Below are 12,774 nucleotides of genomic sequence, written 5' to 3'. Positions count from 1 at the left end.
CAACACTCAATACAAGGAAGGTCAGCCTAATTGGACTGGACTAAAAGCAAAGAGGTTTCCGGGATAAAATGAAAGCTTCAAAGGTCAGCGGAGCAGGGGCTGGGGTCTGGGGAACTTGGTTTGCGGGGACTTCTAAGTCAATTGGCAAAATAATTCTATTATGAAAACATTCTGCATCCCACTTTGAATTGTGGCACCTGAGGTCCTAAATGCCAACAAGCGGCCATCTAAGATACATGAATTGGTCTCAACCCACCTGGAGCAAAGGCAAGGGAAGAACACCAAGGTCACACGACAACTAAAAGCCCAAGAGACAGAAAGGGCCACATGAACCAGAGACCTACATTATCCTGAGACCAGAAGAACTAGTTGGTGCCCGGCCACAATAGATGACTGCCCTGACAGGGAGCACAGCAGAGGACCCCTGAGGGAGCAGGAGACCAATGGGATACAGACCCCAAATTCTCATAAAAAGACCATACCTAATGGTATGACTGCGACTAGAGGAATCCCAGAGACAATGCTCCCCAGAACTTCTGATGGCACAGGACAGGACCCATCCCCTAAGACAAATCATCAGGCATGAAAAGGACTGGTCAGTGGGGGGGAGAGAGATGCTGATGAAGAGTGAGCTAATTAAATCAGGTGGACACTGGAGAGTGTGTTGGCAACTCTTGACTGGAGGGGGGATGGGAGGATAGAGAGAGAGGGAAGACGGCAAAATTGGCACGAAACGAGAGACTGAAAGGGCTGACTCAATAGGGGGAGAGCAAGTGGGAGAAGGGAGTAAGATGTATGTAAACTTACATGTGACAGACTGATTGGAATGGTAAATGTTCACTTGAAGCTTAATAAAAATTAATTAAAAAAAGTCAGTGAAAAATATTTTCTTTTCTAGCTCTACAAATTATGGAAATCCCCCTTCACAATGCTCTAAGAAGAGCTACAAAACTGAATGCCTAAAATGCATACATCCTGGTTTCGATAGAAGAAGGCTATAAAAGCATATAATAATGCTTAGGAGAAGACAGCGTTGCACAAAACATCCCCTCTATCAGAAGACCTTTCTTTATGAACATTTTATGACTTTCTTACGTTTAAAAATATGGTTATAACACGAAGACAAGAAATTATTCATTGTAGGATGACATGAATTAGCTTTAACAGCTATAGCAGTCTGTGTCCTGTACAGGTCACAGAGATGATCAAGCTCTTTGCCCTTCAAGCTCTTCCAGCTGGAGAAATAATGCTGTCACAAAGAACATAAGATTTCAATTTAAAAACATATTTATTGAGTCTTCAAAAGAGCTTCTCTAATTTGCAAATACTTTTTCTATTGTTTTAATATTCATATTTCTCTCTCACTCAACATAGACTATGAAGGTTAATTGAACAAATGCATCCTCAGTTTCTCTAACTTCAAGGGCAAGTACCACACAGATGGCTGATTTTGCAACAGTGAAGGTAGTGATAATGGATTTTGTTATTAAATTTCCACAATCGTATAGCATCTGTCTTTTCAACAAAGAGCCTTGTTAAATTCACCCAAAATCAGTCTATTTGAATGCACACTTTTAGTGCTTAGTACAGGTAGGTATCATTACTATTATAAATATTAATACAGACTTTTCATTGTGGGTTACCTGCCTGAAGTTATGGAAATTAAAGTTTCAATTGAATAAAAATTTACTTTAAAGTTAAATCACATATAAGATACAATAGAAAGCCATCCAAGAGTCAAAATAATAATAATAAAAAGTCTGCACTTTATCTTAAGGCATTCTTCTCTGAACTGTAGACAATATAACCAAATTTAACCGTTTAAATGGCTTAAAGTGTCTATTTTGCTTGAAATTTGAGCATGATTTTTTAAAGATTTAATTAGATGCACATTCTTAGTTCTCTTTCAAAAATGCCATTTAAAATGATCAGTTGCAACTCTATATCAATGTATTTGAAATTCTTTTATGTGCCTTTGCAGGGCTCTGTGCACATATGAACACACTATAATGAAAAAACAAACAGTCTCTGGATTGTTAGGTAGTAATGATAGAATGTTGTTCCAGGATTGGAAAAGATTCACAAGAAGAACCAGTTAAATCCACTAACCTGGTTTCTTAAATAATAATAAAAAATCACAACAGATTATGTATGCTTTGTCTTTTTCAAACCATTGGTCTAAGTAATAAAGTGAGGTCATGGGGTATAAAATGTGGCCATTTTCTGAAACACTGTGTGGATGACCATTGCTAAATCAATTATGCCGTAATCTACATCCATCATTTAGACAGCCAGATAAATGACTAGATTGTATTACAGTCTGCTAATTTCCTAGATAAAAGTTCACTTTCAAAGCTACAATGTCTCTGTCATAGGTCTTCCATTTTGTTTTTTAAATAGAGTTTTGCTGCATTTTCTAGGGTTCCTTAAGTATGCACCTAGTTTATGACTTCACATATTATGGGTACTTAAGAAAGTTCAAGTGAATGGCTTCTTCAGTAATACATGTTATTTATCACAGATCAATCAAGTCTATTTATAACACCAATTACCTTCTTTGAATTAGAGGGATAATTTTCTCTAATTTTAAGACTTGCCTCATAGGTCACCAATTTGCTTGGTGCCCGTAAGTGAGTCATTCATATTTTGCCAATGCCATTCAGTTTAAAAAAAAAAAAAATGTAACTGAAATGTCAGATTCCCTGAACATTAACCTCAAAAAGTATGGTTCCAAAGAACAGTAGGGGTAATGTATGTAATGTAAAGATGTGTATATGTAGAACTCTGTCAGGTACTGTGCTGTGTGCTTACATGGACCATCTTCTTTGATTCTCACAACCACCCTGTGGGTGAGATCCTATAATTATCCTCACTTTATAGGTGAGAGAACTGAAATATGGAGAGGTTAAACACATTTTCCAAGGTCATTCAGTTAGTCATTGACAGATCTGGGAATTGAAGTGGGTCTGTGTTGTGTCAAAGCTTGCACACTTAACACTGAGCTATTCTTGGCTGGAGAGATCAGTAAATAGCTTTCTGAGCAAAAAGCCACCGTGACCTCCTTCATTAGTTTCCTCTCCTTTAAAATATAAGAATGAAGTCTAAAGGTCTATCCAAATTCAATATTTTATGATTATTATTCTTGTTAAAAGTAGCATAGTAAATTCATGTGTTTTCTGAATCTTCTGTAACCTCCCAGCCTATGACTACTGATTCATTGTTTTGAAACAAGTGGAAAAATTCCCGTGTGACTGTCTGTTCAGTTTAAGAAGGATCTCTCTTCTCATTATTTAAGCCAGGGTTGACAAGGATTTAAATCATGTCTGACATAAATTTGACCACTTTGAGATTTCTGAAACATTAAATATTTAAATAAAAAAATTAAAATTATAAAGCAAGTACACATTTATTTGTGGACCCAAAGGTCCTTTAAAAGCATCTTCTATGACAGATAGCAAAAGTCCAACGCTTTGCATATAATGGATAATAAATGTTAGCTGAATGAATTTAACAAGAAAAGGTATTCTTAAGCATTGGTTTACATAAAAGGTTGTAACTGCATATGGATTTATATCTACTCTACCTGTTGCCATCGAGTGGATTCTGACTCATAGAGATCCTAATGGACAGAGTAGAACTGCGGCATAGAGTTTCCAAGGCTGTAATCTTTACTGAAGCAGATTGCCACATCTTCCTCCCTCGGAGTTGCTGGTGGGTTTGAACCACAGACTTTTTGATTAGCAGCTGAGTGCTTAACCGTGGAGCCACCAGGGCTCCTATATAGACCATAAACCCAGTGTCCAGTGCCGTCGAGTAGACTCCGACTCATAGCGACCCTATAGGACAGAGCAGAACTGCCCCACAGAGTTTCCGAGGAGCGCCGGGAGAATTCGAACTGATGACTGTTCGGTTGGCAGCCGTAGCACTTAACCACTGTGCTACCAGGGTTTCCATATAGACCGTAAGTAACCTATAATATTTCACTATTTAGGCTCTGTCTCGAATCACTTTTATCTTTAAGCATTATCTTATTTAGAGTGATACAAGGCCAATAAAGTTTAGTCCCCTAATATAGGATTATGCACACACACATTTTAGGAACACACACACATGCACACACTCAAATGTGTACACACGTATTTTCTTTAGGCATGTAGTACAGTACCCACTAGACTAGGTGCAGGTTTGGCAATCAAAAGAAGAGAAAGCTATGAATTTTTTCAGATATTAGAGAAGTCCTTAATGTTACTGCCTTGTAAGATGATCAGGAAGTGAGATTCTGGGGAATTTTATAGATCAAATTTGTATAGTAAAAACAAAACATTGTGAAGGAGTTTTGGGGACAGAACATTTATTATGTAATTGTGTGATAGACCTGAAAGGATGCCTAGAGACCATGAGAAGTGAGTCATATGCCACAGCTACTTAGTAGCAAAATAAAAGTGGGAAGAATTCAAACATCCTTATTCTCAGCTCACTTATGACCCCAATGCCCTGCATTGATGGGTCGATTCATTCATTTATTCAATCATTTATTCAGTAACTATTTACTGTGTACACACCAAAGCTCAAAGCACTTTGATAGATACTTGAAACACAACTGAACTAAACTCATGTGGCTTCTACCGCTGAGGAGCTTACAAACTTTTAACTTTTCTCTAGTGTATGAGTATCACTAAATTATAGCATTTAGTTGAAAATAGATGTTTTGATGATAGGAGAGGCTTAGTGAAAATTAACATGGTACTTCTTTCTACATTTTCACAAATTGTCAATTTTGTTGATTAATGAGTAGTTATAGAGCAAGATCATTTTTCTACCACTCTTTTTTTACTAACTTTTTTACATCTTACAGAAATGGGCACTGGGTTGTGAAGCAGTGATTTGTGAAGTGTCCACAAAATTGAAAAATTTTGAGTTATCGGAGTCAGGGATGAAGGGTTAGCCGTCAATCCTCAACCAATGATTTCTTTTTCCATTTCCAAACCTTGGGAATAATGTGGTTATTTTGTTAACAGCGCTGTTTCTTCTTTAAATCTTAGTAATGCTACAACTAATTTTTTGAAGCCAACCAAATTGGCATTAAATACTCATTACCAATTTTTTCAGTATGTTATGATTCTTCAATCTCTACTCAGTCCAGATATTTAGCCTCCTGCTTGTCTAGACAAAATATATCTAATGAATTAGGTCTCTCAAGAATGTTTAAATTGTAACTACTCCCCACAAATATGTTGAATTTAAAAATAGGAGTGAGGATAAAATCAAACAAAAATTTAGTAAGGGACAAGTTTGAGGGGAAGGGAAAGCTTCAAATCACATCATCTGAGGATATAGTGGGGCTGCTGTTTCAAGATGTATTCCTAGGTAGCGGAGGATACATTTACCTACTTCCTTACATTGCACTGTATACTAAATATGAAAATGTGTATTTACTCTTCACAGTTTTAAAAATATTAATAGTACTTTATGTTATCATTACTATTATTATTAATTGTCTTTGAGTTCACCCAACTCATGGTGACTCCATGTTCAATGGAATAAAATGCTGTTTGATCGTGCGCCATATCCGTGATTGGTTGCAGATTAGACCATTGGGATCCACAGGGTATTCATTGGCTGATTTTAAAAAATATATATTTTATTGTGGTTCTGGTGAAAGTTTACACAGCTAATTAGGCTCCCATTTAACCATTTCTGTTAAAAAAAATTTTTTTATATACATATTGTTCATTAACATTGGTTACACTTTTCACAATGTTATTAGCATTCTCATTATTTCCATTCTAGTTGTTCTGTTTCCATTAATCTAGCTTCCCTGTCTGCCTTACCTTCTCATCTTTTGTCTAGGGTTAATACTTATCATTCGATTTCACTTAGATGAGTTTTTAGAGGAACACATTGATCAGGCCTGACATTATTTATTTTATGAGCCAATCTGTCATTTGGCTGAAAGGTGACCTCTGGGAGTGGTTTGAGTTCCAAGTTTAAAGGGTATCCCGGGCGATAGTCAGGGATTCCCCTAATTTCTGCCAGTCCAATAAGTCTGGCCTATGTTTAGGAATTTGAGTTTTGTTCTACATTTTGCTCGCATTCTCTCCAGGACCATCTACTGTGTCCTTGGTGAGAACAGTTGGTAGTGGTAGCAGAGCAATATCTGGTTCTTCTGGTTTCAAGGTAGGTGATGCCATCGTTAGAGTAGACTATTAGTCTTGTAGACTAATTTTTCCTTTTATCTTTTGTTTCCTTCTTTCTCTTTTGCTCCAGACAAGTAGAGACCAATAGCAGTATCTTAGATGGCTACTTGCAAGCTTTTAAGACCCCAGAAGCTACTCACCAAGCTAGGATTATCATTACTTTTATGAACTATATTGTGCCAATGACCAAGTTGCCCCCCAAGACTAGGGTCCTGAGTCCTCAAACCCAGTAAACCAATCCCACGAGGTGTCTAGGAAGTATTTGTAACTGTGCCCCTATGTGCTGTACTTTATATATAAATATATATGCAGCATACATAATCATGTATATACATATGTGTACAGACACACCTATTCATGCACATCTCCATATTCATATGTGCCTTCCTATACATACATATGCATACGTTTCTATCTGTGTAACCACACATGTATTTTTTAGTTGTTATTACTGTTTTTGCAAAGATGTTATAGCATTTGCAAAACCATTCCTTCTTCTCGTGTACATCTTAGTGTCATCATTTACCTTGGTCAAGTTGTGATGACTTCGTCCTTATTTGATATTGCCTTTCCCATCATCACTGATTGATTTTTGGAAGTGTATTGCCAGATATTCTTCCTAGTCCATCTTAGTCTGGAAGCTCCTCTGAAACATGTTCAGCATCATTGCAACAGACTGATAGGCGGTGGCTGCACGTGACGTGTATTGGCTGGGAATTGAAGCTGGGTGCCCTGCAGGGAAGGTGAGAGTTTTACCAGTGAACCACCTTTGCCCCAAGTATTTTATATAATAGCATTTTAAGATAACCAAATGAAAATAATATTAGTGTTATAAAATATATGGTCATTTCATATGATGCTTTATTCAGATTTTGACATTTAAAAAATTCTGGATATTCTTTTCATTTAGCATACTGTATGTTTGTTTTTAACACACTTTTAACCTATGATATTTTCTGTTACAATTGTAGTTAGGTTGGTTTTGGTAAATTGACATTTACTGGATACTTGTTAAATGCTTTAAAAAAATTTTTTTTTTTTGCACATTAGCCTTTGTTTAGGTAAAAGTGGTGATTTTCTAATATAAATAGATCAGGAAAAGATGTATTATTTAATCCTTTTGGGTTCCTTTCCTCCTTCTGGGCCCTTTATTAAATTTCCAGGGGGTATCTTCTTTTTTTTTTTTTTTTTTATCTTCTTTTTGCTTTCTCATTTGCCCACTTTAATCCTTATTTGAAAGCCCTAACAACTGGGAAAATATATGGCCAATATGAAAAGCACTCAGAGCAAGACAGATATGATTATAGGTGTGTTTTCTAAATAAAATTAAAATGAACTAAGTTTAATTTTAGCTCAGCCAACTTAAAGCAGAAAGTGGATTAATAGTACTATTCAATGAAATTGTGTATGTGTGTGTGTGTGTGTGTGAGAGAGAGAGAGAGAATTAGGAGGGGTTGTTCATTACTATCCAATCTCTTTCAGAACAAGAACGTGATGACAAACTATTGCTGAAGAAAATTAAATTATTAAGAAGCAGTATCACTACAGTCTTTTGGGGCTTTGAGAACCTCTGTAACTTCTTGGTTCTGTTGAAAATTTCCTTATATGAGAATATACTGGAGAAAAATGAGGGCAGAGAATGAGCAACCAATAAGCAGAGAGAGGGAGAGTCCATAGACATCAGAAACCAGTAGGTTTTACCAGAGTTGTTAGCTGTCAGAGATGTTAATGCATTGAAATCACAGTGGGTGTGTGGGGAAGCTGAGAGCCACCAAGGGACGTGTATATCAAGATACCCTGCATCTAAACTGGTAAACAGACTCTCTAATAACTATCTGGTTCAGCATACTTTGTATCAAATAGACACCATTATTGACCAGCTTACATTTTTTTATTACCCAGTGAATTACTTTACACACATGGCTCAAAAAGATCATTTTCAGCTGTGCCTTGGCTCATTTGTAAATCTTTGGTCACACATTTTTAGATTCAACTGCTTTCCCCCTTCCCTTCCTACATTATCCTCTTCCATCCTCCAGCCACCTGACTCCCAGGTTACCAGCTTGGAGTATAGCAATAGAGTGTGCAACTGTGACAATTGCTAGAAGTGGGTTACGCAGGTGGTGGCTAAACAATAACCCATCAAAGACTAAAGTTAGTAGAAGAGAGAGGGGAAGATAGATACCAGGTTTCCGGTTAGAGGGGAAATACATCCTGCGTGGTAGTAATCACAACCATTCAAGCTTTATGTCTCAAGAACAGTCACCCCTACCTGCACAGTCTCCTCCCCTGTCTTATAACTGGACCAGCAGTTAAATAGCTGTAAAGCACTGTCTCTCTGTCTCATTTTTCCCTGAGCTCCAACAGCAGTAGTAGCAATAGCAGCTGTAGAAGCTGCAGCCAGAGATAGGCAGGGCTGTTGCTTGCAGCCTTGCAAATTGCCTCCCCCTCACCACACACACTCACACACTTCAAATATCAACGCATCTTCATACAAACCAAGGATTAAGAGAGGTGACAGTGACTGATGTCATGGACAACAGGTATTTAATCTCTGACAAATTCAGTTTCCTTTTGATGCTTATTGGTATTGAGAAAAACAATCATTTGTGATACCTAGCTTCAGTGAGAAACTGGAGGTGGCCGCGGTTGAAGGGTGAGGGGCGGTGATGTGGGAGGAGTAAGAGGTGGGGAAGGGGGGTGCCAAAGATGACTTTCAGCCTCCGGAAACCCCCGTCCTTCAGCCTCCGTGGTTTTTGAGTTGCAAATTATCAGGGTCTGGCGGACTGCAGGCTGCCTGTGTTGTTCACTGGAAGTAGATTTCCATCTCTCAGACACTATTTAGGATGGGCCGTGTGTTCTGGAAGGGGGTGGAAGTAGGGAGGAGGAGATGCTGTGAGCAGAGTTCTTGAAGCTCCACTCCTCGGGGGAAGCCGAGCTGCGAGCCAGCCTTACTGAGCGGAGAGCGTGTGAATTGGAAGGGATCCTGAGCTGGCTGGTCCCAGTGCCTCTCCGGAAAAGCAGTTGCTCTCGCTTCAGAGATGCACCCAGCCTTCACCTGCATCACACTGCAGTAAGTTAAACTCGACCCGGAGAGCAATTTGAGTGGCTTCTGGGTATGTGGTGTGGGGGAAGGGACGCTGAGAAGAAATGGCGAGGAAAGTTAGGAAAGCCTAGCTTTCAGGAGTGAACCTTTGAATTCTCCATGAGATGTTAAATCGGGCTGTCTCCCTGACTCCTGTCGTAGTTGTGCTCTAGTCGGGTTACTCTTAGTTATTCGCACGGATACCTCCTGTTAGTTAGGGAAGCAGAAAGCGCCCTGTCCATTGTGATTTTCTGAAACAAACCTGGTAAATAGGTTCTAGATTTCATTGCAGGAATGGTCTCCTGAAAGTTACTGGTGAGATGGCAGCTTGTTTTCTAATTGTTTTTTCAAAGAAAATGCGTAAAGAGGCTGGCTAAGACTTTCAAAGTCTCCCAGTTAATTGTTACAAGTTTCATTCCAGATTTATTCCTAATCTGTAAAACAAACAAGCAAACAAACAAAACACTTCTTTGATTTACCATATTCAATGAAAATAAGATGTGAAGTAGCTCCCTGGATAACTGCTAGGCAACAGCCTAGGTGACACTGATGATATGATAAACATTCAAATACTCTTTAGTGGGTGGGACATGGAGGGTTCCCTCAGTTTACTACTAAAATAACTTTTTTTTTTTTTGATTAATAGTCTCTTTCTTGTGATTTCAGAGCAGTGATTTTTACATAGATGACTTTATACTTAGAAACCAAGTGGCTTTGTGTTTACTGGCAGAAAAATAAGGCTTAAAAACTTTTTAAAAACTACTTCAACTGGTTGCTCAGATTGCAGATAACCAACTCTTTCAAAAGGGGGTAAAAAGAGGACAGCAAGGGTCAGCCCATTGTAAAGCAAATGACCAAATAAATGGGAATGCAGGCAAAACATGAAAGGTCTTTTCTAGAATGGAAACCAGAAAGAATTAATCTAAAAATGTTGGGGTATTTAACTAGATTCTCTTTTCTACTGACCGTGTATTTTTAAAGGGGAGGGGAAGGAAAAATAAAAGGAACCCCTCAAGTAGAAAGAATTAAAAAAAAAAAAATAGGTTACATAAAAATGTTAGACTTAGTTGCAGAATCACTGGAGAAATTACAGTGTTACTATATTTTCCTTAAAGAAAGATTAATGAAAAAACAGAGGTCACCAAAAGCAGAATCCAGGAATTTAAGTTGGACACTTCCATTAACCATAAATGTTATAGGATAAAAAAAGGAAACCGAACAAAAAACCAATGCCATCAAGTCAATTCCGAATCATAGTGGCCCTGGAGGACAGAGTAGAACTGCCCTATTGAGTTAAAAAAAAAAAAAAAGTTTACAAGGCTGTAAATCTTTAGGGAAACAGATTGCCACATCTTTCTCCCATGGTGAGGTTGGTGGGGTGGAACCAGGCTGGACATCAGCCTGGTGCTTCAACTACTATGCCACCAGGGCTCCTCCCTATAGGATAAGGAGGAATCAAAATTTAGGAAATAACTACCACAAAAGCAAAGTAATTCTGAAATCTTCCTTCATGAAAAAAGAGGAAACTGAAGACCACTTTCTTTTCCGTTATTTCAGTTTTAAACTGTGTTTTTCTTTTACTAATCCACCTAAACTTCATTTTCATATTAAAAATAAAGTATGCCTAGAATGTACCTTGAATTAATTTGCCTAATTTGCTGCTCATTTTGGGGCTGTCCAGATGTAAAGGCTGAGTTAATAGTTCGGCATTGTCAGAGTACCCAAGTTGTTATAGGCAGCCCATTCGGCACACACATAATTTCTCTGTGTATAACATCTACATGTGACTTTGTGAATCACTGAGTAAAACATAATCCAGAAGAAATATTTTTGTAATATTATGTATGTAAAAGTGGTTCAAAATTTTAGACAGCAATAAAGAAGAAAAGGAAACACCTGTAAGAATATGGTTGGCATGAGTTTTTATGTAGTCTCCTGATACTCTAATACCTGAACCTTAGGTACTTAGCTAAAGAGAACGGAAATCAGACTGATTAGTACCGATGTGGAGAAGTCAAAATTTCTTTGAAGATACAAACTTAGGTAGGTAGAGTTGTGGCAATACTTGTGCTTCATATTTGGGTTGTCCTACTGGTAAACAAGCCTCACGTCACGCCTGGGAAGATGATTGTCAAAACCACTTTTGAAATAAAACAATGATTTTAAGGTTAAAGCCTTTGGTAAAATATTCTGGAACAGTAAACTAAGCAAGTATACTATGACTCATGCTTTTCCTTGCCCGGTATTGAAAGAAGGAAGGGTTGTAACCAGACAAACCAGACAAAGAGATGGCTGATTGTCCCCCAATCTAATTCTGCCCCACTAATAATGACTATGATGTGATACATCGGCTTGAAATGACATTTTAAGAATTTATTTTCCTGGATGCTTCTTCTCCTGGCTGGCCTCAGTACCAGAACATTATTTATATATACATAGTACTGTTGTAGTATTTTTATGAGTAATACCTCTAGCCTAGCAGCATCTTCCCAAGCAAGCTACAGGTAAAAATTTTTAATTGGAAGAAACCTCTCCCTATTATGCTCCCATATGTGTCGTTTTCTCTCTTGTAAAGTACCAGCACAGAATCTGACATCAGGTAAGAGTCCCATGTACTTGTTCACTCTTCGATGTTGACTACAAAGAATGTTCAACTCATTGACAGCTCCCAGGACTGTTTGCATGTATGATTTACTTACCACATAGTGAACGAGTAGTTGCCAGTTATTGTAAGTGTAGTAATGGCAGGCACTGGGTCAAGCACTTTGAATGTGTCTTCTCGTTTATGGCGTAACATCTACCGGAGGGAGATAGTTTTATCTCCCATTTACAAGAAACTCAGGCCCAGAAAGAATAAGTAAATTTATTAAAGCAACATGTTTAGTAAATGTTAAGGATTAGCTCTTAGGTGTGACTAACTCTCTTAATCACTTGACCACTTCGTTTTATTAAAATGGTACTCACTGTGGATCAGATGGGGTGAGCTTATTGTTTTGTGGATGGAGTAGATGGGGTATGCTTGAGAAATCATACCAGCCAAGAGAGAGCTTCCTGCTCTGTTGATATTCAAGATTGTACCTACCTGAGGAACCTAAACTGACCTCAGATCCATACTTGGCATACTAGTGATTCTAATATCAGTGTTCTTCTCTGGCTCCACAAAGAATTGGAATGAAACTGGGAATCCTTTGCCAGAAGGTAAGATGATAAAATTAAACCAGAGGAGAGGAGTTGGAGGCTCCAAAAGCCATGGCTCCAAAAGAGATTGGGATAAGAATTTGTCCAGATTCTGTGTTCCAAGGGACTTTGTAAAAAACTAACTTTTTGGGATATGTGTTGGGTAGAGATTTTTAAACTCACAGATAAAGCACAGACTCAAAACATCTCTTTACTAGAGGTATGGTCTGATTGTAAAAAATAAATTATGCTTGTTGTTAGATAATCTTCTTTACCTACATTTTTTTTAAAGACAAAAAAAAAAAAAGATTCAAA

At 37.8% G+C, this 12,774-nt stretch overlaps 1 protein-coding gene across 10 annotated transcripts in view; it reads left to right on the top strand.

The window, feature by feature from the left end:
- Window positions 1–8,577: 8,577 nt before the first annotated feature.
- Window positions 8,578–12,774, top strand: part of DGKB (diacylglycerol kinase beta) — a 795,246-nt gene continuing 791,049 nt past the window's right edge. For 5 of the 10 annotated variants that reach the window (XM_049893507.1, XM_049893510.1, XM_049893506.1 and 2 more), the window contains exon 1: window positions 8,960–9,270. The gene's annotated coding sequence lies outside the window, so the exon portion shown is untranslated. Of the gene's footprint in view, window positions 8,741–8,959; window positions 9,271–12,774 lie in introns of those variants that run through there. The other 5 variants (XR_007518417.1, XM_049893511.1, XM_049893509.1 and 2 more) reach the window with 2 other exon arrangements.

This window comes from Elephas maximus, chromosome 8 (genome assembly GCF_024166365.1).
Source record: "Elephas maximus indicus isolate mEleMax1 chromosome 8, mEleMax1 primary haplotype, whole genome shotgun sequence".
NCBI classification, from domain to species: domain Eukaryota; kingdom Metazoa; phylum Chordata; class Mammalia; order Proboscidea; family Elephantidae; genus Elephas; species Elephas maximus.
This window is presented reverse-complemented; position numbering and strand designations above follow the sequence as displayed.